The sequence below is a fragment of the Ambystoma mexicanum genome, chromosome 8 (assembly GCF_040938575.1).
Source record: "Ambystoma mexicanum isolate Mex_15411 chromosome 8, UKY_AmexF1_1, whole genome shotgun sequence".
In the NCBI taxonomy this organism is placed as follows: Eukaryota; Metazoa; Chordata; class Amphibia; order Caudata; family Ambystomatidae; genus Ambystoma; species Ambystoma mexicanum.
In genome coordinates, this window is record NC_090929.1 from 7,526,859 (window position 1) to 7,553,142 (window position 26,284).

The 26,284-nt window shown below is 52.6% G+C and overlaps 1 protein-coding gene across 3 annotated transcripts in view; it reads left to right on the forward strand.

The window, feature by feature from the left end:
- Positions 1–26,284, forward strand: part of AK1 (adenylate kinase 1) — a 1,026,690-nt gene that overhangs the window by 852,304 nt on the left and 148,102 nt on the right. The window contains exon 1 of one of the 3 annotated variants that reach the window (XM_069609119.1): positions 105–246. The exons of the other annotated variants lie outside the window; for them this stretch is intronic. The gene's annotated coding sequence lies outside the window, so the exon portion shown is untranslated. Of the gene's footprint in view, positions 1–104; positions 247–26,284 lie in introns of those variants that run through there. 3 annotated transcript variants of the gene reach the window in all.

The window sequence follows — 26,284 nt, forward strand, 5'->3', positions numbered from 1 at the left end:
GGGCAGGTGTTCTGCCCCCCCCCCCCCTCCGCCTATGCCCCTGCTCGGGTCGCCGTCTGGGTGGACAGGTGCCCCCCTCCCCCCACAGACAGATGCCATCCCTGGCTGTGGGTGTCCTTGGCAGACTGCGATGGGGCGAGCGGAGTTTCCCGGCATGCCTTGCGCGTCAGGAATATATAGAGCGGCAAAAATAGCCCCAGATCAGCAGAGGCGGCTGCGCAGCGCTGGAGGAGAGACCCCGGAAGGGTGAGTGTCGAGGCGCTACCTGGGCTTGAAGGGGTCAACGCAGGGGGCAACGGGCAAGGGCAGGAGGAGAAGGAAGGGAGGGGTCAGACCTGGCCCTGCGTGACCGGAGACCCCAAGTCCGAGGGCTTCCTGACGTGAAAGGGTCGGAAGGGGCCACTGGGGTGGTGGGTGGGGAGGGGGCACCATGGAGGAGAGCCTGTGCGTGCCCGTCGCGGATCATGCCCCGCCCCCGCTCTCCCGGCTCCCTTATTTCATCCACAATCCTCCCCCTGGGGGCCCCCGCCCCCCACCCACCCCTGTGAGGAGGGCACATTGCCTGGGGTACCGTCACTCTGCGCCCCCCCCCCCCCGGCCACGCGCACCCCCGCTTGCTCAGGAAGTGTGGGGTGCACCTGACACCCTCAACGCGCTTTAAAACACATGATCACTCGAATAGGAGCACTGGCCAGCCAATCACAGAGCTCCCTCCGGGGGAAAGGTAGAGAACATCAACCAATCGCCTTCAGACTCGCGGGGCCCCCCAGGGGCCACCTTCACTTCTGCACCAAGTCTGCGCCACTCCCGGGAGTGCGTGTGTCCTAAGTGCTCCGGATGGAGCAGGTGGCACCCCTGTGGGGTCTCCCTGGGGCCAGAGGGCACGGGCCCCCACCCTAGATAGCACGTGCGCGCATGGGGACTCATCTTTAAAGTGCTCGGTGCCATCTGGGCAACGCCCACCTGTTTCCATGGCAGCAGAACTCCTGCAGCCTTTGCGACTTTCTTTGGGGAATACAACGTGCGATAAACGAGCTTGAAATGCATATTTCTGAGTGCAAGCATGCTTCGGAAGATAGCTCAGCGTGTTATGCAAATGCTGCAGATGACTATACAAACACCCGGGCAAGGCCACTCCGCCGTTGCCTCCCAGTTTGGGAAAATGGACCGTACACACTTTTCTGATAGTTGCGCCTGTTCTACAAAGCAAAGGGCCAGCACCGGAAAGCGCTCGTTATACAAACTGCCATGTGCTGTGCAGGCCTACAGCGTAGAAGCTTCACAAGGCCCCCCCGCCCCCGCCCCGGCGATCAGCATCAATCATTAGTGGGGAGTGGCGATCGGGGGGTGCAGGGGGGTATTCTAGACATCGATTCTCCTTCCCAGCTCGCCCACTGGCCGCGCTGTGATCCTGGGCAGATCGTGCACCTCACTGCACTGCACCTCACTGCACCGCACTGGCCCGCCGTAGCCTTCTCCCATGGCCACTTTGCATGTAGGGATTTGAGTAGGAGGGCCCAGGGCAGAGGTTTCTGGCGCCGTCTGCACGTGTGACAATCAAGGGCCACAGGCAGGCCCCATGCGCAGCAGAGTTTCTTTCCTTGGGCGCATAGAGCTGTTAGGGTGTAGATTAGGGTTCGTCGCTTCTGTTGAGGGGTAACCAGGCCGTGCTGCGCCCCCCGCGCCAAGGGGATTTCCCGATCCCTGGGTGATTGGAGCGAATCCTTTTTTAATGATTAGGGCCATGTAGTGCCGTGATGACGCGTGAAACCGTTTGCTGTGCCTGGCCAGTGTTGGAAGGGGTGCTGCTCGGAGCTGTACCCCAGGAAAAGACCTTGGTGGCTGAGGATGAAAGTACTCCAAAGGTCCCCGAGTATGTGTGAGTAGAGCTTTACAAGGACAGCTGTACTCGGCCGAACTCCTCTGATGGAACTGGCGATCCACTGGCGGGCGGCAGTTCTTGGGGTGCCCCTGGCCCGAGGGCGATTAGGCAGCTGAGCCCCTCTCGGGCTCCCGGACCGGACGGCACCCCACCTCTCTTTTTAAAAATGCACCTGCTTTGTGGTCGGCTCTTCTCAACCCCCTATTTGACAATATATTTAGAACCCCCACTCTCCCTGGCTCTTGGACCGAGTCTATCATATCCCTTTGTTTAAGCAGGGGGGGGTTCTAGGGGCCCCAGGAATTATAGGCCAATTGCCCTGATTGCTGCCTCCAGTAAAGTGTTTGCGGTCCTGCTTCTGAGAGATTTGGACAGGGATAGGACATCGCTTAATGCCAGTGTCCTCTCTGACGTCCATCGGAGCCCGTGGGGGTGAGGGGGGGGGGTTGTATGTGGCCGCATTACACGTGAGCAGCGCCTTCCACTGTGTGGGAGGATCTTTGTTGCAGTCAAAACTCCTCAAAATACAGATTCTGAAAAAATGGATCCAACTTCTTGCATTGCTACTTACAGGCAGGACTCGGAGTACGGCTAGCACGCGGGGGGGGGGGGTGTGGGGGTCATTGGGGCGCTTTCACAAGCATTGGATCCTTTGTAGGCCTGAATCAGGGCTGTTTGCTTGCTCCGATTCTCTTTAATGTGTTTGTTTCTGGGGTGGATTTCTTGCGCCGCGGCCCATGCGGCCCATCCTTGGCTTTGGCGCGGCCCATCCTTGGCTTCGGCGCGGCCCATCCTTGGCTTTGGCGCGGCCCATCCTTGGCTTCGGCGCGGCCCATCCTTGGCTTCGGCGCGGCCCATCCTTGGCTTCGGCGCGGCCCATCCTTGGCTTCGGCGCGGCCCATCCTTGGCTTCGGCTCGGCTGTTGGACAGGACGGCGCAGGGGCTCCAGGAGAAGCTGAATCTGTCTTATAAGTGCTCCACGGGGGACAATGGGACCCCTATTGGAGCGCTCAGGGGGGCCGAGCCTAGAACTAGGCGCTGGCTTCTGGCATCTGAGGAATTAGAACGGCCCGTTTCTCTGAACTATCTGGGCTATAACCTGAGTAACACTGCTCCTATTGGCAGGTGGGGGGGGGGGATAAAGTGCGCCCCCTGAGCCCTCCCTCAGATGAAATGCTTGCCTATGAGAATGTGTAAGTGCTCTTCACTGCCGATTCTCCGTTACTACAGGGCCGGAGCAGATCCCTGTCTGGGGGATGGGGACCATCTACTGGACACTACTCAGGGGAAACGGTGGAAGGAGGTATTGGGCCAGTCCATGGCGCTTCCTACTGCCGTGGAAAGGCGGGAGCTCCGCCTCTCTACCCTGAGCGCCCGGATCATGTGCAGATAAATGGGAACTTATGCAAAGACCCCTCAAGCTCCGACCGCTTCATTGAATGAAGATCTGAACCCCATTCTGGTGGAAGCATCTGTTGTTTCAATGAATTCTTTCAAGCTTCGGATGATGGGAACCTTGGCTAATATTGGGGCAACTGTCGCCGATCTTATCTACAGCCTTGGGGGTGGTCTACTGTTCACTGGGCCATTACCTGCAAAAAGCTAGCAGCGTGTACGGAATACGCTAATTTCACCCACAGGAGAGATTTTAGCTTTGAACAATGTTTTAAAGGGAGTTTTCAGATTAATTGAAGTGTAATCCAGCATCTATGTTTAAAAAAGACTGTTACTGTAAGTGGGTGGTATGAATTGATATGAACTAGTTTTATACATTTGGTATAAAGTATTTCTCTGTCTATGTTGAGAGGGGTGCATCTTCCTGGTAACTTCTAATCTCTGCCCTGCACGCTGCGCTGTGTGTTCCTGGCTGCTTCCCATCCGCCTCCTGTACCCAGGCTTCAGCACCAGCACATTCTGGGGGGCCGCTCACCTGCGTGCTGTGCCCACGCAGGGGTATGTGTACCTTCCTGTGCCCACGCTGGGGTAGGTGTACCTTCCTGTGCCCACGCTAGGGTATGTGTACCTTCCAGTATCTATGCTGGGGTATGTGTAGCTTCCAGTGCCTATGCTGGGGTATGTGTAGCTTCCAGTATCTATGCTGGGGTATGTGTACCTTCCTGTGCCCACGCTGGGGTATGTGTACCTTCCTGTGCCCACGCTGGGGTATGTGTACCTTCCTGTGCCCACGCTGGGGTATGTGTACCTTCCAGTATCTATGCTGGGGTATGTGTAGCTTCCAGTGTCCAGGCTGGGGTATGTGTACCTTCCTGCGTCCACGCTGGAGTGTGTGTACCTTCCTGTGTCCATGGTGGGGTAGGCGTACCTTCCTGTGTCCATGCTGGGGTAGGCGTACCTTCCTGTGTCTAGGCTAGGGTATGTGTACCTTCCTGTGTCCATGCTGGGGTATGTGTACCTTCCTGTGTCTATACTGGGAATGTGTACCTTCCTGTGCCCACGCTGGGGCAGGCGTACCTTCCTGTGTCTATACTGGGAATGTGTACCTTCTGTGTCCATGCTGGGGTAGGCGTACCTTCCTGTTTCCATGCTGGGGTATGTGTACCTTCCTGTGTCCTGCTGGAGTATTTGTACCTTCCTGTGTCCACGCTGGTAATGTGTACCTTCCTGTGTCCTGCTGGGGTATTTGTACCTTCCTGTGTCCACGCTGGTGTATGTGTACCTTCCTGTGTCCACGCTGGGGTATGTGTACCTTCATGTGTCTATGCTGGAGTGTGTGTACCTTCCTGTGTCCATGGTGGGATAGGCGTACCTTCCTGGGACCACGCTGGGGTAGGCGTACCTTCCTGTGTCTATGCTGGGGTAGGTGTACCTTCCTGTGTCTATGCTGGGGTAGGTGTACCTTCCTGAGTCTATGCTGGGGTATGTGTACCTTCCTGTGTCTATGCTGGGAATGTGTACCTTCCTGTGTCTATACTGGGAATGTGTACCTTCCTGTGCCCATGCTGGGGTAGGCGTACCTTCCTGTGTCTATACTGGGAATGTGTACCTTCTGTGTCCATGCTGGGGTAGGCGTACCTTCCTGTGTCCTGCTGGAGTATTTGTACCTTCCTGTGTCCACGCTGGTAATGTGTACCTTCCTGTGTCCTGCTGGGGTATTTGTACCTTCCTGTGTCCACGCTGGTGTATGTGTACCTTCCTGTGTCCACGCTGGGGTATGTGTACCTTCATGTGTCTATGCTGGGGTATGTGTACCTTCCTGTGTCCACGCTGGTGTATGTGTACCTTCCTGTGTCCACGCTGGGGTATGTGTACCTTCCTGTGTCCAGGCTGGGATATGTGTACCTTCCTGTGTCCAGGCTGGGATATGTGTACCTTCCTGTATCCAGGCTGGGGTATGTGTACCTTCCTGTGTCCAGGCTGGGGTATGTGTACCTTCCTGTGTCCAGGCTGGGGTATGTGTACCTTCCTGTGTCCAGGCTGGGGTATGTGTACCTTCCTGTGTCCAGGCTGGGGGGTGTGTACCTTCCTGTGTCTATGCCGGGGTATGTGTACCTTTCTGTGTCTACCCTGGAGAATGTGTTCCTTCCTGTGTTCATGCCATGTAAAGTGAGGACCTGTCACTGGTGGGCAGGATAACCATAGCATGTTGGGTAGAGTGGGGACATGCCCCTGGAAGGCAGGATAACTAGATAATGTTTGGTAGAGTGGGGACATGCCACTGGCGGGCAGGATAACTAGATCATGTTGAGTAGAGTGGGGACATGCCACTGGTGGGCAGGATAGCTAGATCATGTTGGGTAGAGTGGGGACATGCCACTGGAAGGCAGGATAACTAGATAATGTTTGGTAGAGTGGGGACATGCCACTGGCGGGCAGGATAACCATAGCATGTTGGGTAGAGTGGGGACATGCCACTGGCGGGCAGGATAGCTAGATCATGTTGGGTAGAGTGGGGACATGCCACTGGCGGGCAGGATAACTAGATCATGTTGGGTAGAGTGGGGCCTGCCACTGGCGGGCAGGATAGCTAGAGCATGTTGGGTAGAGTGGGGACCTGCCACTGGCGGGCAGGATAACTAGATCATGTTGCTACAAGACCTCCAGGGGGCAGGAGCTAGGGGTGGCGTGTATACCTGCTCTGCTACAAGACCTCCAGGGGCAGGAGCTAGGGGTGGCGTGTCTACCTGCTCCGCTACAAGACCATCACTGTCGTAATGTACCGCAGACGGCTCTTGCATCCCACAGCGGCTCCATGGATATAAATATGGCCCATCTAAAGCGCTTTAAATTAAAGCGCTATATATATAAAAAGTGTGGAGGAAATTAGACTGAGACAAGACACACCCCTGGGGTCCTCCACAAGCCATCACGCGCTGAGCTCTCAAGCTCTGACCTTGTGTTGGTTTTGTCTGAGTGTTTGCGGGTAGGGGTGGTTGAATGTGCTGCGTGCGCCTTCCAGGGAGCCACGCGGTGCCCATTCAGTCCGTGGCCGCGCTGCGGAGAGCAGTTGGCAGGTGGTGGCAGCTGACAGGTGTTTGCAGGATTTACGGCCGCTCTGTACCCAGGCATGTGGGCGAAGGGGGCCGCCCTGGAAGCCAGTCCTTCTAAGGCCGGGCCGGCCGGGGTGGTGGTGTGGGGGGGCGGGGTAACCGGACCTGCAGCCTCTTCTGCCTCCATCGCCAATGGGATGGGAGGAGGGGTGGGGGGGGGGTGGCGTGTTATTTTGGGGTCCGTCTGGGAGGCACGAAGGCGCCTGCGATGATCCGAGTCCAAGGCTCCGAACCCTGCGCCGAATGAATGAATTAATGACAGGAGTTTTGTACAATGCGTTATATCGGATTCCTTTCTCTTCGAAGCGCTGCCCGAAGAGCATTGCCCAGTTCCGGTGTAGTCGGTGCATGAAGGGCTGAGTCGGCCCTATCCGTGAAATGAGCACTTAACCCGTGCGCTATCTACACGGGGGCAATGGACTTGAATAGCTCACTACTGCCAGGGCAATGGCCTCTAGGCGCTTCCACTCTGCACAGGGTGGGCCGCATGTGAGCCAGCACTGCTGAAGTCTCATGTCCAGGCCTGGCTATGTAGGACTCGGTAATCTCATGACACGTGCTGGGGGGCACTCGAGTGTGTCGCTGTTTTGGGGTATCATTGACACCTCGCCATCTGATCGCGCTCATTACACTCTTATACCTGCACACCTGAGCCTCGGGGCCCCTTTAGGCGCGAGAGTCAATTCGGCGCAAGCCTTTTGGCGCGAGGGGCGTTTGGACGCATACCCTCTAGGTACTTAAGTTACTGCCGGGCAGCCGCAGGCCCGGACCCCTGCACATGCGCACACTGCCAGGCAAGTCCACATTGTCTCTGCTGCTTTGGGGGTGGGGGGGTGTTTGTGGTGAGACGGACCCCAGAACTCCACACGGCGGGGGGCGCCCCTCTGACACGCCTGATACAGCAGGAAAAGAGCTGGCACTGCACCCAAGAGGCAGAGGGCCGCGGGCGCAGCCCCCAGACCCAGAGACCGCTCTGCTGTCTGTGGCTTACACATGTAATCCGAGGGACTGCTCGGCTGTCTGAGGCCTGGGCCATGTCTGGGTCCCCCGTGTTCCTGTGCAGAAGAAATGCGACCTAGCAGTTAGCACTGGACCCCCCCTTTAGTGTAAGGCCTAGTTGCACATTTAGGGAAATGAGAGAAGATTGCAGGCAGCCCCCAGCCCCCACCTCGCACCTGGCATTCTATGACCCTTGTTATACACTGTGTACAGTGCATGTATAGAAGCAGGGGGTGCTGCAGCAAAGCTAGAGAGGAGAGGGCAGGGGTTCAGAGCCCTGTGTAGCCCCAGGCTTGTCTAGAAGGCCCTTATATCAAGGCTCCCTTGAGTGGCCATTGGAGGCCCCACTCTAGAGAGCACTTGCTCTCCTAAGAGTCCAGCCAGCCCATAACCAACAGGCGTGCATGTGTGTGGGGGCTGCAGACCTCATCAGCACCAAGAGCACGGTCCTGACAGGTGGCCCCCCACCCAAGCTCTGTATCCTCCCCAAGGGCTGCAGCCCACACCACAGCGCCTGGAGGGATTGAATGTTTGCTTGTGAGGTTCCGAACATCAGGCCAGAGTATTGCAACAGCCCCCGCCTGGTGTTCACTAAGGCGGGGGCTGTTGCAATACTCTGGCCTGGTGTTCACTAAGGCGGGAGCTGTTGCAATACTCTGGCCTGGTGTTCACTAAGGCGGGGGCTGTTGCAATACTCTGGCCTGGTGTTCACTAAGGCGGGGGCTGTTGCAATACTCTGGCCTGGTGTTCACTAAGGCGGGAGCTGTTGCAATACTCTGGCCTGGTGTTCACTAAGGCGGGGGCTGTTGCAATACTCTGGCCTGGTGTTCACTAAGGCGGGGGCTGTTGCAATACTCTGGCCTGGTGTTCACTAAGGCGGGAGCTGTTGCAATACTCTGGCCTGGTGTTCACTAAGGCAGGAGCTGTTGCAATACTCTGGCCTGGTGTTCACTAAGGCAGGGGCTGTTGCAATACTCTGGCCTGGTGTTCACTAAGGCGGGGGCTGTTGCAATACTCTGGCCTGGTGTTCACTAAGGCGGGGGCTGTTGCAATACTCTGGCCTGGTGTTCACTAAGGCGGGAGCTGTTGCAATACTCTGGCCTGGTGTTCACTAAGGCGGGGGCTGTTGCAATACTCTGGCCTGGTGTTCACTAAGGCGGGGGCTGTTGCAATACTCTGGCCTGGTGTTCACTAAGGCGGGTGCTGTTGCAATACTCTGGCCTGGTGTTCACTAAGGCGGGGGCTGTTGCAATACTCTGGCCTGGTGTTCACGAAGGCGGGTGCTGTTGCAATACTCTGGCCTGGTGTTCACTAAGGCGGGGGCTGTTGCAATACTCTGGCCTGGTGTTCACTAAGGCGGGTGCTATTGCAATACTCTGGCCTGGTGTTCACTAAGGCGGGGGCTGTTGCAATACTCTGGCCTGGTGTTCACTAAGGCGGGTGCTATTGCAATACTCTGGCCTGGTGTTCACTAAGGCGGGGGCTATGGTGTTCACTAAGGCGGGGGCTATTGCAATACTCTGGCCTGGTGTTCACTAAGGCGGGTGCTATTGCAATACTCTGGCCTGGTGTTCACTAAGGCGGGTGCTATTGCAATACTCTTGCCTGGTGTTCACTAAGGCGGGGGCTATGGTGTTCACTAAGGCGGGGCTATTGCAATACTCTGGCCTGGTGTTCACTAAGGCGGGTGCTATTGCAATACTCTGGCCTGGTGTTCACTAAGGCGGGTGCTATTGCAATACTCTGGCCTGGTGTTCACTAAGGCGGGAGCTATTGCAATACTCTGGCCTGGTGTTCACTAAGGCGGGAGCTATTGCAATACTCTGGCCTGGTGTTCACTAAGGCGGGAGCTATTGCAATACTCTGGCCTGGTGTTCACTAAGGCGGGAGCTGTTGCAATACTCTGGCCTGGTGTTCACTAAGGCGGGAGCTGTTGCAATACTCTGGCCTGGTGTTCACTAAGGCGGGGGCTGTTGCAATACTCTGGCCTGGTGTTCACTAAGGCGGGGGCTATGGTGTTCACTAAGGCAGGGGCTATGGTGTTCACTAAGGCGGGGGCTGTTGCAATACTCTGGCCTGGTGTTCACTAAGGCGGGAGCTATTGCAATACTCTGGCCTGGTGTTCACTAAGGCGGGAGCTATTGCAATACTCTGGCCTGGTGTTCACTAAGGCGGGAGCTATTGCAATACTCTGGCCTGGTGTTCACTAAGGCGGGTGCTATTGCAATACTCTGGCCTGGTGTTCACTAAGGCGGGTGCTATTGCAATACTCTGGCCTGGTGTTCACTAAGACGGGTGCTATTGCAATACTCTGGCCTGGTGTTCACTAAGGCAGGAGCTATTGCAATACTCTGGCCTGGTGTTCACTAAGGCGGGGGCTGTTGCAATACTCTGGCCTGGTGTTCACTAAGGCGGGGGGCTTCTATTGTAGATGGGGGGCGGGGGGGGGGCTTATTTGATTCAGGAGCTTAATGACGGAACCACAAGGGGCTTGAACGTCAGGGACCTGGAGTTTCATGGACAGTTCCGCCTCCAAATGAGCACCCAGAGTCTTTATTTATTCACGTATGTATTTGCACGTGCAGCCCAGGGGCATCGAGGAGCTGTTACAAGAAGTTGTTGGACTTTGGATTCAGAGGGTCGACAGGTGATTACACAGATACAAGAATAGTTCCTACATAGTATGCATGATATGTGTTAGATGTCATGTACATTTCATATAAAAAGCTTGGTTTTAATGGCTTTACGGAAAAGCTTGTTGGGACTCAATCATTCTTACGTGCGGTGGCAATGCGTTCCAGTAAGTGGCAGTCTGGGTGGGAAAACTGGAGCCACCGGGCGCACCTTGCGCGTCGTAGGCATGACAATCGTGTTGGAGTAGCACTTTCTTAAAGGTCTTGTGGCAGTATGCTTGGTGATTCTTTGGGTCTGGTAGGGTGGAGCAAGTTCATGGAGACATTTGTGGGTGAGGGCAAGTGTTTTGAAGACAATTCTCTCTTTGACCGGGAGCCAGTGGGCCTGTCTTCTAACTTCAGAGATGTGGTCTTTTCTTGCGGTACCTGTGCCCGCCCTCAGTCCATTATTTTGGACTAGCTGAAGTTTGGCAAGGTTTTTATTGGAGGTCTCAGCAAGAAGGGCACTGCAGTAGTCCAACCTTAATCCAATTATTGCCCTGGCAATGGTGAGGCAGTTCTGGGGGGACAGGAAGGGTCTGGCAGCGTTGAGGACTTTATAGTAGTAGGCTGAGAAGGAGGCAATGGCATTGACCTGTCTATCCATGGTCAGATCGGAGTCCAGGTAGACTCCGAGTGTCTTCACGTGGTTGGAGACCTTGATGGGAATATTGTCAATAGTGAAAGAAGCGCACTGATCGCAGTGGTTACCCAGGGTAGAGGGGGACCCTATGAGGAGGAGTTCGGTTTTTTTCACTGTTGAGGCAGAGCCTTTTATCTGGCATCCATGATTGGATAGTGGAGTAGATGGTGGTGAGAGTTTTGGTGTCAGCTAGGTAATCACCCGCGAGTGGGATGAGCACCTGTGTCATCCGCATAGTTTGTTTACGAGATGCACAGGGAATCAAGGATGATGAAGAGAGGCCTCGTGAAGAGGTTGTATAGCGTGAGCGCGATACACAAGCCCTGTGGAACACCGCATGTGATGTGGCTGGGGGTGGCACATGCTGAGTCAGAAAAGACTTTCATGGCCCTTTCTTGGAGAAATGAGGTGATCCATTCACATGCTTTGGGGGAGAGGTTAGCTTGGGTGGCTAGATGGTGGCACAAGGTATTGTGGTCCACCAGATAAAAGGCAGCGGATAGGTCCAGGAGCAGGAGGAGAGCTGGTTTTCCTGCGTCTCTTAGATCGTCCCTTTGGTTCTTTAAGTCCAGGAGAGCCGTTTCGGTACCATGTCGTGGGCGGAAGCCAGATTGCCGCAGGCCGAGGAGACGTTTTCTTCAAGGAACTTTTGGACTTGCAGGTAGGCTGCTTTGTCCAAAATTTTAAGTAAGAAAGGTACAGTGGTGATGGGCCTATAGTTCCCTGGGAACGTTGGGTCAAATGAGGGTTTTTTGAGGAGTGGGCGTACCCATGACTCCTTAAGTCCAGTTGGAACGTGGCCCGACTGGAAGGATGAGTTGATAAATGCTGTTAGGAAGGGAGCTAGGATATGTGTTGAGTCTTTGATGAGTTTTGCTGGACAGGCATCTCCCTTACAGTTTGAAGGTTTGATGGATTTGAGGAGGGCGAACGCATTTGGCTACAGTGATCCTACTTCTGCGATGCTAAAGGTTTCATGAGCCGGGTCCATTTTCTGTAGTCGAGGCCCTGAGGCAACAATGAGGAGCTCGGGTTTTCCTTGATGAGTGCCAGAGAGTTTGAGGCGTTATACACAAGATTCAGGTCCCCAGGAGGCTGATCCAGCTCAGAGACAATCCACGGGGCAGAAAAACCAAATAAATTGCAAAAGTCGTAACATTGTGCAGAATACGATATCCAACACCTCTGACATAGCATAGCCCTTAAGAGCTTTGCAGTGTGAGGGGGACACCTCCTTTCTAGGGGCTAAACCAGTGACATTCACCTTACACAAATGATATCTCTACTATCTCATGCCTGACTCCATCATGTCTGTTACCTGCGAGATCTAAAGTGCCTTGGAATGTTCCATTGTGTGAGGATGGGGGTGTCAGAGTTGTGAGGAACCTGAGGGTGTCTTTACTTCTTTTCCCCATAGATTGTCCTCTCAGGTGGTCAGGGAAAGGCCATCACTTTTGGATCCCGACCCTGGAGGTGGATATGCGAAGGAGTGTCACCTGGGTGGAGGGGACCTGGGGAGTGGGGAGAGAACGTCCTTAGGTGAGACATGGTATCCCCATTCCCTTTCCAAAATGAACCCTGGATCCCTCGAACCTTTGTAGGCAATTGTCAATGTTTGTCTCCCCTCGCCCCCAAATTGTCCCACAGAAACATCACTTTAATACTGGAATGAGGAGGAGACACCACAGAGTTATGCACACTTCCTTTTATTTGAACCTCCCTAAACACCACTCTGGTACTGAGACGAGGAAGAAGGCTATGGAGGATTTCAGCTGGAATCGTCAGGCATGTCTAGCTAATTGGTTTCCCAGTGGTCAGGGAATTGAGGTCAATGTCCTGCACCTGGGGTCATTTAACAGTCTCATGGTGTATAAAAGGGCGGACCACCTAACATGAAGAGAGAGACCGCCTGGAGAGAAAGAAGTGGGCTGGAAAGTTGAAGCTGGCTGGAGAGGAGGCGTGTTGAGCAGGAGTGAGAGACGCTGAGGTCAAGGCTGGCCAAGTGATGGTGTAGAAATCCTGCTGCCCTCCCTGTTGGGTGCACGCAGCAGGAGCTGTGTGGCGCCGAAGACTTCTTGTCGCCGCAGGACTCATGAGAGTAAGTGGCGCTCCCTGTAGATGCTGCTGGGAGAGAGCGAATTCACCACAGGGCTCCAGGAGAGCAAGTGCTGTTCACTGTGGCTAACCCGGGGTAAAGGAGCAGAGTCAATAGAAGCCGGAAAGTAGAGCAGAGAATCCCGACAGAGCTGCCGTACACAACCGGTGAGTGAAAGCAGGGGAACACTCATACCGGGGCACTCCGGGGACTGGAAAACAAGCACATGTGAATGCCGAACAAACCAAGTTAATATAAGCACTTTGGAAGGCCAAAGCAAGTGCCTTTGACTATCCAACAAGCTCAAGATTGTTATAAAATATTTTGAACACTGAAACAGTAGTTTTGAATAACGAGCGGAAGGACATTAGAAGCTTATTTGAATACTGCACAGAACAAAAGCAACTCATGAGCACTTACGAATGAAGTGGAAGCAAAGTGATGCAAATAACAAATATCACAGAATGGATTGTGTGAGACACAAGTGTTGGCAAAGCCAAAATAATACCGAGAAGGGCATGAATGAGAAACTGGATAACAAAGTGTATGGTCAAGTGTTTCAGGTTAAGACAAAACCTGTCTTGGTAAGAGCCAGAGGGAACCCGAAAGTGTAACAAGGCGCACAAGGGTATCGGTTGCCTGGCCTGTAATGGGTGGACCGTGTGGTCCGACAATTGCACCTGGACCGAGTGACCCCTGCTTGGAAAGAGTCAAGGAAAGTAAAGACAAAGAAGCTTCTGTTTTGCAACAGTTGCCTGAGTAATTTTGAACTGAAGAAACGGAACTAACTATGTGAACCAGTGAAAAGTAGCGATATGGGAAGTGTCTCAAAAGAACTGTATTTTGGAAAAGCTGGAAGATTTGAACTGATATTGGTTGTGAAGCTGGAAGATTGGAACTCTTGGGGAAGGGGACCCCGAGACTTTGTGTGAACTCTTCTGACTTTGGGGAAGAGGGAGTTGGGTATAAGCCAGGCGCTGGAAGAACAATTTCTTTTGCTGCCGACATCCCTACACATATTCAGTTAGTTTTGAGGGCAAGTTTAGGTTTTGGACACAGATAGACTTTTATTTTGGACTTCCTGACCCAGGCTATCCTTAGTTTATTTAGGTGGGAAATCCCACCCTAGCATAGGGCAAGTTAGGCCTTACACGAGCCTGACTTTTACGTTAAATACAACTTTTGAGTTGAAATGTGAATCTGTTGTCTGTGTCTTACTTCATGATGCCTCAGAGTTCCCAGGAATACTGCATAGTGTTAGGTTGGGGGTGTCAGTTCCCTGGAATACTGTCTAGTGTTAGGATGGGGGTGTCAGTTCCCTGGAATACTGTCTAGTGTTAGGATGGGGGTGTCAGAGTTCCCTGGAATACTGTCTAGTGTTAGGATGGGGGTGTCAGAGTTCCCTGGAATATCACATAGTGTTAGGATGGGGGTGTCAGATTTCCCTGGAATACTGTCTAGTGTTAGGATGGGGGTGCCAGAGTTCCCTGGAATATCACATAGTGTTAGGATGGGGGTGTCAGAGTTCCCTCGAATACTGTCTGGTGTTAGGATGGGGGTGTCAGAGTTCCCTGGAATACTGCATAGTGTTAGGATGGGGGTGTCAGAGTTCCCTCGAATACTGTCTAGTGTTAGGATGGGGGTGTCAGAGTTGCCTGGAATACTGTCTAGTGTTAGGATGGGGGTGTCAGAGTTCCCTGGAATACTGTCTAGTGTTAGGATGGGGGTGTCAGAGTTCCCTGGAATATCACATAGTGTTAGGATGGGGGTGTCAGAGTTCCCTGGAATACTGTCTAGTGTTAGGATGGGGGTGTCAGAGTTCCCTGGAATACTGTCTAGTGTTAGGATGGGGGTGTCAGAGTTCCCTGGAATACTGTCTAGTGTTAGGAGGGGGGTGTCAGAGTTCCCTGGAATAGCGCAGAGTGTTAGGATGGGGGTGTCAGAGTTCCCTGGAATACTGTTTATTGTTAGGATGGGGGTGTCAGAGTTCCCTGGAATACTGTCTAGTGTTAGGATGGGGGTGTCAGAATTCCCTCGAATACTGTCTAGTGTTAGGATGGGGGTGTCAGAGTTCCCTGGAATACTGCATAGTGTTAGAGTGGGGGTGTCAGAGTTCCCTGGAATACTGTCTAGTGTTAGGATGGGGGTGTCAGAGTTCCCTGGAATATCACATAGTGTTAGGATGGGGGTGTCAGAGTTCCCTGGAATACTGTCTAGTGTTAGGATGGGGGTGTCAGAGTTTCCTGGAGTACTGTCTAGTGTTAGGATGGGGGTGTCAGAGTTCCCTGGAATACTGTTTAGTGTTAGGATGGGGGTGTCAGAGTTCCTTGGAATATCACAGTGTTAGGATGGGGGTGTCAGAGTTCCCTGGAATACTGTCTAGTGTTAGGATGGGGGTGTCAGAGTTCCCTGGAATATCGCAGTGTTAGGATGGGGGTGTCAGAGTTCCCTGGAATATCACATAGTGTTAGGATGGGGGTGTCAGAGTTCCCTGGAATACTGTCTAGTGTTAGGATGGGGGTGTCCGAGTTCCCTGGAATACTGTCTAGTGTTAGGATGGGGGTGTCAGAGTTCCCTGGAATATCACATAGTGTTAGGATGGGGGTGTCAGAGTTCCCTGGAATACTGTCTAGTGTTAGGATGGGGGTGTCAGAGTTCCCTGGAATACTGTCTAGTGTTAGGATGGGGGTGTCAGAGTTCCCTGGAATATCACATAGTGTTAGGATGGGGGTGTCAGAGTTCCCTGGAATACTGTCTAGTGTTAGGATGGGGGTGTCAGAGTTCCCTGGAATACTGTCTAGTGTTAGGATGGGGTGTCAGAGTTCCCTGGAATACTGTCTAGTGTTAGGAGGGGGGTGTCAGAGTTCCCTGGAATATCGCAGAGTGTTAGGATGGGGGTGTCAGAGTTCCCTGGAATATCACATAGTGTTAGGATGGGGGTGTCAGAGTTCCCTGGAATACTGTCTAGTGTTAGGATGGGGGTGTCAGAGTTCCCTGGAATACTGTCTAGTGTTAGGATGGGGGTGTCAGAGTTCCCTGGAGTACTGTCTAGTGTTAGGATGGGGGTGTCAGAGTTCCCTGGAATACTGTTTAGTGTTAGGATGGGGGTGTCCTTGGAATATCACAGTGTTAGGATGGAGGTGTCAGAGTTCCCTGGAATACTGTCTAGTGTTAGGATGGGGGTGTCAGAGTTCCCTGGAATATCGCAGTGTTAGGATGGGGGTGTCAGAGTTCCCTGGAATATCACATAGTGTTAGGATGGGGGTGTCAGAGTTCCCTGGAATACTGTCTAGTGTTAGGATGGGGGTGTCCGAGTTCCCTGGAATACTGTCTAGCGTTAGGATGGGGGTGTCAGAGTTCCCTGGAATATCACATAGTGTTAGGATGGGGGTGTCAGAGTTCCCTGGAATACTGTCTAGTGTTAGGATGGGGGTGTCCGAGTTCCCTGGAATACTGTCTAGCGTTAGGATGGGGGTGTCAGAGTTCCCTGGAATATCGCAGAGTGTTAGGATGGGGGTGTCAGAGTTCCCTGGAATATCACATAGTGTTAGGGTGGGGGTGTCAGAGTTCCCTGGAATACTGTCTAGTGTTAGGATGGGGGTGTCAGAGTTCCCTGGAATACTGTCTAGTGTTAGGATCGGGGTGTCAGAGTTCCCTGGAGTACTGTCTAGTGTTAGGATCGGGGTGTCAGAGTTCCCTGGAGTACTGTCTAGTGTTAGGATGGGGGTGTCAGAGTTCCCTGGAATACTGTTTAGTGTTAGGATGGGGGTGTCAGAGTTCCTTGGAATATCACAGTGTTAGGATGGGGGTGTCAGAGTTCCCTGGAATACTGTCTAGTGTTAGGATGGGGGTGTCAGAGTTCCCTGGAATATCGCAGAGCGTTGGGGGCGGGGGGCGTGCGGCAGCTCCTTCCTTTCCCCGCTTCTGACGTCAAGAGACACCTCGAGCCCCTTATTTTGGCAGCTGTGCCCTCGCCTCAGGCTATATATATATATGTCCACGCGGCCACTGCTGAGTAAGGACATCACGAATAACCTGAAAGGTCAAAGGTTGCGCTGGGGTCTTTTCTTGGTACGGGGAGCCGGGCAGTGATCAAAGTATTGAACACAGTGTTGACACTGTGACCTTTAATGACTGTGGCCCCCTGAAGTGGGGGCAGGGGCGGGGCTCGGATAGGGCCACTTCACTGCTCAGAGCAGCTACTTAGAAGCGCCCTAAGGGGTGTGGGGGGGCTGTCAGGCTTCAGAGCGCCCCCACAAGCAGGCAGGAGGGTAAAAGAGCTGTGGTCAGGAGGGCACAGACCCCTCACCCTGTCTCTACAGTATGTATTGTAGACAGCAGTGCAGAAAGCTTACAAAACTCTTGGACTATATGGAAAGTGTACAATGGACCCCTGCCCCACCCACCCTGTGTACAGGCAGCTTCCCGGCGTTGGGGGGGGGGGGGCTCCTGTGTGGATGGTGGCTTCTCCATGGACAGTTGGCCCTCCCATTGGTTACATTTTTATTTTAAGCACTAATAATACAAAGGTAAGATGCAGTATAAGTGGGACAGTGAGAGAGGAACCAGCGGAACCAGCGGAACCAGCGGAACCAGCGCAATCAGGCTGCAGCAGGTAGGATGTCCAAATGGTGAAGATGAGCGAAAAAAAAGGGGAAAAACCCACCTTATATAACATGAGAACAGGCAGGCAGTCTATAGAACAGGACACTATTACAACACCAGCAGGGCAAGAATCACAGGGATGAAAACCTTTCAGAGAACACACCCCGTCATCACATCCGCCATATCCATCCAGGAGCGGCCCCAAATATCAGTGAATTCATCGCTTCCCCTCTGTGCTTGAATTGGGCCCTCTCGTACTTGGACATGGCCAGCATCTTTCCACCTAATCATCGATCCAGGAGGATTTCCACGCACGTAGGCTCATCCTCTCCGTAAGCACGCAGCTCTGCAGCGCAGGACCATCCTCTTCACAAGCACGCAGCTCTGCAGCGCAGGACCATCCTCTTCACAAGCACGCAGCTCTGCAGCGCAGGACCATCCTCTTCACAAGCACGTAGGACCATCCTCTTCACAAGCACGCAGCTCTGCAGCGCAGGACCATCCTCTTCACAAGCACGTAGGACCATCCTCTTCACAAGCACGCAGCTCTGCAGCGCAGCAGCTCTGCAGCGCAGGACCATCTTCTTCACAAGAACGCAGCTCTGCAGCGCAGTACCATCCTCTTCACAAGCACGTAGGACCATCCTCTTCACAAGCACGCAGCTCTGCAGCGCAGCAGCTCTGCAGCGCAGGACCATCCTCTTCACAAGCACGCAGCTCTGCAGCGCAGGACCATCCTCTTCACAAGAACGCAGCTCTGCAGCGCAGGACCATCCTCTTCACAAGCACGTAGGACCATCCTCTTCACAAGCACGCAGCTCTGCAGCGCAGCAGCTCTGCAGCGCAGGACCATCTTCTTCACAAGAACGCAGCTCTGCAGCGCAGTACCATCCTCTTCACAAGCACATAGGACCATCCTCTTCACAAGCACGCAGCTCTGCAGCGCAGCAGCTCTGCAGCGCAGGACCATCCTCTTCACAAGCACGCAGCTCTGCAGCGCAGGACCATCCTTCACAAGCACGCAGCTCTGCAGCGCAGCAGCTCTGCAGCGCAGGACCATCCTCTTCACAAGCACGCAGCTCTGCAGCGCAGGACCATCCTCTTCACAAGCACGCAGGACCATCCTCTTCACAAGCACGCAGCTCTGCAGCGCAGCAGCTCTGCAGCGCAGGACCATCCTCTTCACAAGCACGCAGCTCTGCAGCGCAGGACCATCCTCTTCACAAGCACGCAGGACCATCCTCTTCACAAGCACGCAGCTCTGCAGCACAGCATCTCTGCAGCGCAGGACCATCCTCTTCACAAGCATGCAGCTCTGCAGTGCAGGAGCATCCTCTTCGCAAGCACGCAGCTCTGCAGCGCAAGACCATCCTCTTCGCAAGCACGCAGCTCTGCAGTGCAGGACCATCCTCTTCACAAGCACGTAGCTCTGCAGCGCAGGACCATCCTCTTCACAAGCACGCAGGACCATCCTCTTCACAAGCACACAGCTCTGCAGCGCAGGACCATCCTCTTCACAAGCACGCAGCTCTGCAGTGCAGCAGCTCTGCAGCGCAGGACCATCCTCTTCACAAGCACGCAGCTCTGCAGCACAGGACCATCCTCTTCACAAGCACGCAGCTCTGCAGCGCAGGACCATCCTCTTCACAAGCACGTAGCTATGCACAGCCAGACTTTCTTCCGTTCACAGGGTGACGTTCCCAGGAATCAAAAGGGAAGCCTTCCTGGCAATGGTACACTCCAACACCAGTCACACCTTTGTACAGAGCCCTCCCCAAAACTCGTTGGTCTTGTTACAAAACCAAAGTAGGTGACTCAACGTACCCCTTTCCTGCTTACATTTCCAACACTGGTCACTCTCTGAAAGGTGTCTCTTAAACATTTGTTCCGGCTCAAATATGTCCTTAAATTTACTCTGAGAAGCCCTCGGACCCCAATCCATACGTGTCAAGCAGACATTTTTAGACCATCTTTTCCAGCAGCCACGGCCAATCACCTGACCCAGTTCACCGGCCCAGACATTTGCAAGCTCAGAATCCTCTTTGCGATTTGACACAAGGACATTGTACAATATGGCGGCTGGATGGACATCCCGGGCACACAAGCAGCACTCTGTGTAGTTACCGACGGAGCGCGAGCAAGCTTTGTGGAAACAATCCCCCTCAGCCGTCTGTATTCAGCATGACGGCAATCTCGCAAGTCAAACTCTCTGCACAGATGCGTAAAGGGTGTCCATATTCCATCCTCAAGAAGGTCTTTGAAGTACCAAATACCTCAGAGATAGCAGGACAGCCAAAAAAAGCCTTTCCCCGTGCGGTCAATGCCGGGTTCCGCTAAATGGATGCCTCCGGGAATAGGAACGGGTCGCTACTCAACGGTCGCGATACGCTATGCCAGCATTCACGCACAAAAACAGTACGAGGACTCAACGACCGAGAGCCTCTCGAGGTCATTACAACAAAGCCTGGGTTCCAGTTGAGACACACGTCTGGATCAGCACTCACCATGTCACATAAATGCCTCCCGGTGAAAGCGAGATGGTAGTCGAGGAAATTCCCAAATTCCTACCACCCTGCCTCCATGCGAGCTGCACCTCCCACAGGAATGTCTGTGTAAGTGCATGAGGTTCCTTGAAGGTGCATTTTGGCATCTTGAGCGGAAAAATGGAAAGGACATAATTGGCCCTTTAAGCCATGTTCAATTTGATGCAATTGACGTTGCGCCACAGTGAGAAGTTTAAGACGTGACCATATCAGTCCTAGGTTTAGGCAACAGGCCTTCACACTTGATCTTCGTCAACTTCTCCTCTGGGCCAATCCAAGGTGATAGGAAGTATTTCATACTTGCTCCAGTGACCTTATATCCAGAGATGGCAGAGAAGCCCAGCTGTCATCCATCAGGTGAGCCATGCTTAACTCGCACGGGTCCCGCACAACCACCAGCAGATTATCTGCGTAGAGCCACATATTAGCAGAACACTCCCCACTTCCAAGCCCATAAATATTTCCATTATCCCGCAACAATATGCCCAATGGCTCCATTGCCAGAATGGCACGTATGGTGCCATGGCAACATTGTGCCCGTGTGCAGGTCCACGCCATGCCGCTATCCTGTGAGGCTACCCTCCCATTGGTGATGACATGCACAGTGTCATGGCAGCATCATTGTGCCCTCATGCGGGTCCATGCCGAATGCAGTGTTTTCGTAAGCCCTCCCCCCCCCCCAAGAAAGGAACAGGCCAATTTCTCTTTAAATTGATCAGCCAAAAGGAAATGTCGTCACTAAAGGCTGCCCCTTCTAAAGGCCCCCTCTACGGCACAACACTCCTCTGAAATCTAGCGCCTTTTCTGTGAGGAAATGAGAGAGCTGGCATTCATCACAGAAACCTGCCCCTCACAGGACCATACAGCGGTTAGAAGCAGAGCCCCCCCACACCCCTAGTTAGGCAGAATTATATGCAGTACCCTTTGGGAACACCACACACAATTAAGACTACAAGTGACAGTACAAATTCACCTTTGGTACAAGCCTGTACTACACAGTAAAGTGGTAGCGATGGCTGAGTAGCCAGATTTATCTCAAGAGTAAGTGAGCAGTATCAGATAGTTACACAAAGGACAGCAATTACTATAATTCCAACAAACACTGACTCAAGGTTTCCAAGTAAAAGAATATACATTTATTTCACTCTTCAGTTGTATAACATTTCACTATTATTAAAGCAGTTTAAAAATCACACTCTTAATACACCAGACCACTCCCAATAAGTTCCAGACAAGTTAAGCTCACAAAATGAAGTGGGAGCAAAATGGTACTCCAGCAATTTAAAAGGGAGGGAAAGGCAAAGTTAATTAAAAATCGAATCACACCAACAGGTAAGTACTCAGGGCAATTGAGCAAGAGTAACTACAATGATAGAATCAGGTAAAAGGGCTTAGGGCCAAAGTCACTAGGTCAAACGTCTTTTGGTCAAGATCACACAGTCCAGGGCAGTTTGCGGTAAAGTTTGTGCCAGGGGTTCTGGACGAGGTTGGTTGGCAGAAAAGTTAGTTCAAAGAGAAGGACAAGCCCCCGGTTTGGAGAAAGATTTCAAACACTTTCACTGCGGCTGAACGAAACGAACAACCAGATTTGCACAGTACCTTAAAACGGAGAGGAAGCTGTAGCTGAGGCAGACGTTCCTGGTAGTTCCTGCAGGCTCACGGTTCCTGAAGCGACTGTCGGACTGACATGAAGTAGGAAGACTGCAGGGTCCGGCACTACCCTGGGAAGAAACCAGCAGCAGAGCAAAACAACGAATAAAAGGTGCGCTCCTTAAAACCCAAGCAGGGTCTGATCTTCCTGTCTATCCGGCCCACTGTAGCTCTGTACAGCGAATTCGACCAGAGGAGGGGCCCTGGCTTGAAGTTTGGGTGAACTGGTTGGTCCCAACAGCTCAAGGAAGAGGTTTCCTGGAGGATCTTCTCTGTCGTCGGATTCTGAAAATTCGGACCTGCAGCAGGGCTTCACCGGGCGGTTCAGTCATTGTAGGGGTCCTCTTCCATCAGCTCCTCATTGGTTCTTTCGTTCCAGTGGTGACTCTGCCTTTCCAGTCCCAGAGACCTGCTTTTTATGCAGTTTTCCCCCATTCATACAGGCTGGCTGTCAATCACACAGCAGCGTGGCTGTCCTGGCAAGGACAGTCACCCAGCCAATCAAACAGGAGTGCGACTTGGGTTACCAAGGGAACCCATGGCAGGGGTCCTAAGACCCCTCCCTCACATCCTGCCCCCCCAGACTTTCAGGCGCCTTAAGGAGGGCTTCTGTGCAGAATCCTGCGAAAAGACGGTGAACAAAGGGACAAGACCTGGTTTGGAGCGCAGAATAAAACACAAGAAAGACTTTAACAAAATGAAATGGCGAATAAACCCAGCCACAGCCAAAATAAAATGTATTTGGTGAAGCGGGTTTATGTTCAGGGCTAACATAATAACCTAAAACAATAGCATGGTTATATAAGATAACTGCGGTAGAAAAAGTAGGGTAGTTACCACTGCCACCAGCCAAGTCTTGATGAAAAGGGAGCAAAACAGTGCTCCAAGAGGAACAGACCAAAAGGGATAGGAATTAACCCTTTCCAATACTCCATGTAAGATGGGGTGTACTGGGTCTGTAGTTTAAAGAGACTACATAAAGTTAATGGCAACTTTACATGTTTCTGGGAGACAGTAGTCAGTCCCAGAAAAATGGAGTCAGTGGGAAGTCTGAAAGACAACCCTGTGTCACTGCACTGAAGGTGCTGTGTAACACACAGTAAAAAGATGATGCCTATGGGGTAGGTGAGGCTCCAGAGCCCAAGATCACACAAATGGTAAAAACAGACACAACAAAACACATAGGCTCACACTCTTACCAGGTGAAAAAAAATAAACCCTAGAAATCCAGCAAAGCAGCCGAGGGACTCATTAGGTGAGGGAAATCAGCCATTTATGAGAATTCTCTATAACACCCCCCACAGTCTACAAGACCAGAGTCGCCAACAAAACGGGACAGAGGGGAGGGATTATACATCATCAACATTCACCTTTGACCCTTTGGATGTCACTTCTCTTAATCTGCTCCATGTTGATACCAACTTCATATCACCTTTCTGATGCGGCCACTTACCTCTCACTGGACCGCCAACACCTCACTGCACTTATCTCTTACTGGACCGCCAACACCTCACTGCACTTACCTCTCACTGGACCACCAACACCTCACTGCACTTACCTCTTACTGGACTGCCAACACCTCACTGCCACTTACCTCTCACTGGACCGCCAACACCTCACTGCACTTACCTCTCACTGGACCACCAACACCTCACTGCACTTACCTCTTACTGAACTGCCAACACCTCTCACTGGACCGCCAACACCTCACTGCACTTACTTCTGACTGGACCGCCAACACCTCACTGCCACCTATCTACACTGGACCGCCAACACCTCACTGCCACTTATCTACACTGGACCACCAACATCTCACAGCACTTACCTACACTGGACCACCAACACCTCCCTGCACTAGAGGACTTCCCTCCTCTGGCTTGAGGAGGAGGACCGCCCAGCTAGGAAGGTGCCCTCGGCAAACATTGGCACCCTGCACCTCAAACACGTGATTAAAGGACTCATCACAAAGCTGGTCAACCATTGGATGGTGAGTTCTGGGCATTCTACGGTCTCCCCCACCTTTTTCCCAAATCCACTCAGGACTTGCTTGCTACAGTCAATGCTAGGAATCCAGCATGCTCGCTGGACAACCTGTGTCCCCGAATGTCTACAAAGCAACCCCCAATTCATAGCCCCTCCCCCCGTGCACCTCTCTCAAGCAAGGGGGCGGCACTCACACCTTGAACATGGTCTTTGCCAAACACCCATTAAAAAAACTCACAGCTGACCCAATTGAGCCGCCAATGCACAAACACACTCCGCCTTCCCCCCCCAACACCATGAGAAATGTGTCTACCAACCACATGGGGACATGTTGAAAAGCACAGCCTCCTCCAAAGCTCCACTGCTCCACAGCTCAGAGCAACAAGAGGAAGAGGATGCAGCGAGGCTCGAGATCTGATGGGAACACTCCCTACTGCCATCAACCCCGTCTTCCCTGATCCTAATCAATAGGTCTGGGGTTATTGGTTTATAAGGGGTCGATCCACCCTGTCCTGACCGAGGACTGGAAGAGCACACATGGCCCCTTTCAGATCACGTCCCCGCAAGCAGGTCTGTGGAGTACCCCGAGGGTCCAGTCTCTCGCTTCCCATGTTCAACCTTTACATGACCCTTGAAAGTGAGAGTCCCCCAAAATGCAATCAAAACTCCCCAGTGAGAGTCAATAATGGACCCACCCCAGGAGGGAATGAGACCAAGTGCTGGTGAAGTAAAAGTAAAGTTTATCCAAAACTAAAATAGGGCAAGCAGAGAACTATGCAAACTCAGAGCGCTCTGCCCAAGATCACTCTGACCTTACTTTAAAAAGGGATACAGCATCATTAATGATGACATTCGGTAGGGCACATACATTACATTTCATTGGAGGAACCACAGATCCAGTATAGCTTAATAGGGACCTCCTCCAGATGATTGGATAGTTGCTTGGTGGGAAGGCGGACATAACGTGCATTAGTCGGGCTGGTCAGTGTGAGGTGAAGGTTATGGGGCTCCAGATAAGGTGATTGATACTAACTCTCTAATCTAAACACTACTTCAAAATATGCAATAATAGACACTCATAAAAAAAAAACATTGACATCATGACAGTTGAGGGAGAGCCATTTATTTCATTTGTTGGATCCGCATAGATTTACCTTACACCATTGATAGGGAGAAAGGTATGGGGGTCATTTGTGTCAGGGGTATGGAGGTGAACACTCCGTGTGGACCCAGTAGAAGGATAAGAGGATACGTTTGTTGCTTTAAGACATCAGTGAGGAATGGGCCTTTAGCGGCAATACTATCGAGGGTCAGGAAGGAAGGTGTGGGTTGTGCTCCCGTCGTGCGCGGCGCTGCTGGAGGGGGGGAAGGCCCTTTGACGCTTCAGGTTTGGTCCAGTTCGATTAGTAGAATTATAAGTAAACCATTGGGATGGGGTTTGAACATGTTTTCTGTGACTTCATTTATAACAAGTAGAAGGGGGTTTCTGATACATTGTGGGCTAGATCTTCACCATGCTACAGAATTGCTCTATGTACATTGGCCCCAGAGGCCCCACCTTTCACAACACACACATGAGTCTCCCAGCATCTTAACACACGTGTGAATATACACAGTACTACAAACAATGCCTCCGCGTCATATAACAGAAGCATGTTGCTTAAAATATCATATTCATTTCAATCTGTGTGGGGTATCATTTATCTATGGTTCTGTTAAATCTCATAGGGACGGCTTCATCGCATGTTAACACAGAAGGGAATTTATTGTTTCAGACGGGATTAGCATTGTGAGTGAAGCAGGGTGGCACACAGTCATGGGGCATGCAGCTGCCACATCAGAAGAGGTCCGAGGTTAGGGGTTATGTGGGTCGTATGTCTTATGGGCAGGGTCTGCGGGTGTGGAGGCAGATTTGTGGAGACAAATGGTTTTTTCCAGGACCAGGCTCTAGCCCAGTCATTCACAGGGCAGTGATGTAAGGAGGAAGGAGAGAGGTAGTGTCTAGTTTGTATCCGTTCGTGCCCAGTCTTCCATGAGAACAGGGCAGCTGCAGGGACACCAGAGGGGAGGATGTGGGGGGAGTAGCTGGCTAACTGTGCGCGGCTCCAGGGGAAAACTGGCTTTGCTTTAAAGCCCGCCCGGGTATATTCAAAATGGAGTCGGGGTTTGTTACAAAATGGAGTCGGTTCTTAGTCCTTTTACAGATGCTGCACCTAGGCTGACTGGGACCTTTGGCCAGAGGCGCGTAGTAAGACGTGGGGTGAGGGTAGAGTGCATGCGGGGAAGAGAATGGAGGGGGGGGTCGAAAATGACCTTTCCTCACACACACTGTGCACAAGAAATTTAGCCACGCGGGCCACGCATGCTCCAACTATGCAAATGGTACCCAAACCATCTACACCCTCACCAACGACTGTACACCGAACACACCATATGACAGAACATGTCTCACATGTGGGCTCCTGTGTGATGTCAAACAGACAGAAACTGAACCCAGTGAAAACAGGACTTCTGCTTTGCACGTCCCTTGCAGTTCCCCTGCCCGAGGAGTGTGGCCTCCTCACCTTCCAGGGACGACAGTCGGAGACCTGGGACTCGTCATGGGCAGAGCCCTTCTTACCCTGTTAGCGTGGGTGAAGGAGATCAGAGCGAGCCGCTTCTTTCATCTCTGACCAACCCCTGGCACTACAGAGTGCTTTGCCAG